General features: G+C 57.7%; 1 long non-coding RNA gene across 3 annotated transcripts in view; it reads left to right on the top strand.

Moving 5' to 3' along the window:
- LOC103676879 overlaps window positions 1–2,081 on the top strand; it is a 4,060-nt gene extending 1,979 nt beyond the window's left edge. For all 3 annotated transcript variants that reach the window (XR_005837578.1, XR_005837577.1, XR_005837576.1), the window contains one exon: window positions 1,080–2,081. This is a non-coding gene — a long non-coding RNA (uncharacterized LOC103676879). The remainder of the gene's footprint in view (window positions 1–1,079) is intronic.
- Window positions 2,082–3,573: the final 1,492 nt, after the last annotated feature.

The raw sequence follows: 3,573 nt of genomic DNA, 5'->3' as shown, positions 1-3,573 counted from the left end.
GTGTGTGTGTGTGTGTGTGTGTGGGCACACAGACACCTTCACCATCTTCTCAGGCGGAATTTTCTTTTTTTTAAATTTTTTTATTTATTTATTTTTGCAAGACAGAGAGAGAGAGGGAGAGGGAGAGAGAGCATGAGCACGAGAGGGGGGAAGGGACAGAGGGAGAAGCAGACTCGCTGCTGAGCAGGGAGCCTGATGCGGGTCTCGATCCCAGGACCCTGGGATCATGACCTGAGCCAAAGGCAGACGCTCGACCGACTGAGCCCCCAGGCGCCCCTCTTGAGGCATTTTCAAGGGGAAAGAAAAGGAATCCAGGGCAGGGAGGGAGACTGCAGCTTAAGGCAACGTTATTCACCAGCCTCAATAAATAAACAAGAGCCCACGGTGCTTCACAGAAAGTTTGAATTTCTCTTTGACCAGAGAAGTAATCATCCCGCAGTCCCCGTGTCCCCCCCACATCCCCACATCCAGGCCTGGGCATCCTCCCTGCTGAGGCCCCGCTGATGCTGCAGCTGTGGAAGAGAGAAGCGGGGCGTTCCTGGAGACTGAGCCAGAACCCAGGGAGGGGCAGACCTGGGCCCACCTGCGGAGGAGGGACAAGGGTGGGGAATCCCCGCAGGAAGCTGCCCCTCCAGGAACCGGAGCACCACCATCCTGTCTGCAGGCCCCCGTGTGCTAGCTGTCTGTTGGGGGCTGCCTCGTGCCCCCCCACACTCGCCTGTTGAATCCCAATTCCAGTGTGGCTGGAGGTGGGGACAGGCCAGGCGGGGGGTGAAGAGGGTGGTGATAAAGGTTAAGAGAGGTCATGAGGTCCTGATCCTTGGGGCTGGTGCCCTTATGAGAAGAGACGGTTCAGAGCTCTGTCACTGTGGGAGGACACAGCAAGGAGGTGGCCTCTGCAAGCCAATGAGGGCCTCCTCCTCCCCAGAACCTGACCGTGCGGCACCTCGATCTTGAAATCCAGCCCCAGAAATGAACATCTAAGCCCCGGCCTGTAGTGCTGTGCTTGAGCAGCCGGGCTGACCGAGGCCCCCAGCGGCCCCAGAGCCCCACACTGAGCTCCTCTCTCCGGCCTGCAGCACTCAGCCCCACCCTCGCCTGCCACTGCCCATGACGCTGGTGAGACGTGTCACCCCAGAGCCGCTGAGGCCCCAGCCAGGTCCTGAGAACGGCTGACACCGTGTGTCCCGCCCTGGAGTGCAGCCCCTTCTCCCTTCCACCCCAGCGCGGGGCAGGTGACATCCCAGTGTAAAGGCCTTCTGTGCCTTTGGCCAGGTGACCCTGAGGTGCCAGGGAGCTGGGGGAATGGCAGCCTCGGGCGGGCGAGCGCCCCCGCCCTGGCTCCCCTTGGGCCTCTGCAGAGCACCTGCAGCCGGGCACGGATTTGCCGCCCACCTGCTCCCCCCCCCCGCCACGGCTGAGGGAACTGGGCATGCCTCTCAGAACCCCGCGTCTGTCCTCGAGCCTCGAAACACGTTCCTCTGATTCATTTGTTACCCACAACACACTGGAGACCGGAAAGAGGCACGGAGGAGCTTTGCGAAGACGCGGAAATTCTCCCCCTCTTGTTCTGCACGTGGGTCGCGCGGGTCTGTCCGCCGAACCTTGTCAGACTGCCCGCTTAAGCATACGGACCTCACTGCACATCATTTTACCCCAAAAACACAGTCCAACAAAACAGTCGTTCTTTCAGAAAGTCAGGAAGTACAGACGACGAGAACACAGTGCGTCCCCGGCGTGTGGTGTGCACGCAGGGACGCCGTCAACACCGCCGCTGCCGGCTTTGCTAACTTGGATCACCCGCAGAGCACGATCCTGTTTCCACCGATTCTAACCAGTATTTTCAGTGACTCTGTGACTTCATACTGTTTGCATAAACCGAATGTTCTCCCTGTTTCCAGGGTTTTCCTTTCAGCGTAAACAGGCCTGCCACCCGCATCCTGGAGCTCGAACTTTGTGCACGTTCTAGATTGCTGTCGGGAGATAAGTCCCGGGGTCGGTATCACTGGGGCAAAAGGCATGCATGTTAAAGTTTGGGATTTTTTTTTAAATGCCATGTGGAAAGCAGTGATTTCAACAGACTTTCTGGTCCTGCCTCTCATTGGATCTTTATTCCCCGGGGAGGCTGGCGGTGCTGGGCCTGGAGGGGCAGGAAGGGGTGGGCCCCCGTGGAAGGCGTCACTCCTGCTGGCGACCGAGAGGGGCCGCACACACTAGAGCCTCGCAGCTAAGTCTCCGAGAGCTGCAGGGCTGTGGAGACCTGGCCTCGTGAGGGGAGAGCCCACACAGCCAACGATCGCCGCCATCCTGCTGCTGAGAGCCTTTGTCGGTTCCTGACAGGGGGCTGAGGACTGGGCCGGGCCCACATGGGGAGCTACAGTGACAGAAGGAGAACCCAGAGGAGCTTCCCACAGCCGCAAGGGCAACGATGACAAAACTGGAGGCTTCAGCGTCCTCGGACGCTCCATTGGCCCCCCCCACCCCAAAACACTTGCAAAATCCTGGTGCGGTACCCAGCAGGAGGCTGGGCCCCGCCAGACTCCTGGTTAAATCTCTAATGAGACCAGTGCCTGAACCAAGGCTAGCCGGAGCAAGACTGAGTGTCACCAAATGACGCCCCATCCTGCTCCGGTCCATCCTCACTCGGCTGTGGGACCTCCTCCATCCTAACTGCCCAAGGGCTGCTCCCAGCAATGGCCAAGTGGCTCCAGTGGGACCAGCTCTGGGGCAGAAACATCCACAACTGCTGGACATAAAGACAAATGTCCAACAGCATGGACAGCAGCCACAGCCAGACAGAGGCTGTAGGACATGGATGCCCAGCATGCAGGACTCGCGGGTAAGTGTCCCACCTTGTGCCTCCATGTCTGAGGGCGGGCCAAAACCCCGATGGAACCCGCAGGCTTGCTGGCCTAAAACTCAGAGGCTGGAATTGGGGGTGACTACAGCAGCTGGAAAGTGAGGGACGACCCCAGAAAGGGAGCCCCGAATGCTCCCTGAAGAATTGTGCTCAAACCCCTGGCTGGTCTGTGCGCTAAGTCTGCACGGGACAGAGTCCAAGCAGCTCCGTTAACAGCACAGAGATTTTACACAGAGGAGACAGTGTTTACACTCTGAGTCCAGTTCAGTTAACCGCTCAATAAAACAAAACAAAAATGAATGCTCTGCAAGAGAACACAACAGAACGCCAAACCCCCACACCATTCCCGTGACGATGTGCAGGACGCAACCCCAAATCACTAGACATGCAAAGGTCAGCCAAAACACCGTTCCGAGGAGAAAGGGAAACAAACACAGAGAACCCATCTTCCCTGGCCCTGCACTAAGAGGAAAACCGGAGGAAACACTGAAGGAAAATGATCCCTGGTGTAGGCGTGAAACTGTAGGAAAACATGAAGTCCTGAAAGGATGATATTTGTGGACAAATTCAAGCAAAAATAGTGCACAACAGTGCTCGTAACACCGTGTGGAGTCTGAAATACAGGCAAAAACTACGGACGTCACAGCCAGAGCTGAAAGGGCGGGTGGGGGTGTTTGCAATACAAACGTGCAGCAAAGCATCAAAGGCTTGTG

The sequence above is a fragment of the Ursus maritimus genome, unplaced genomic scaffold, assembly GCF_017311325.1.
Source record: "Ursus maritimus isolate PB19 unplaced genomic scaffold, ASM1731132v1 scaffold_25, whole genome shotgun sequence".
NCBI classification, from domain to species: domain Eukaryota; kingdom Metazoa; phylum Chordata; class Mammalia; order Carnivora; family Ursidae; genus Ursus; species Ursus maritimus.
The sequence above is the reverse complement of the archived record's forward strand: the minus strand, read 5'-3'. Positions and strand labels throughout refer to the sequence as shown.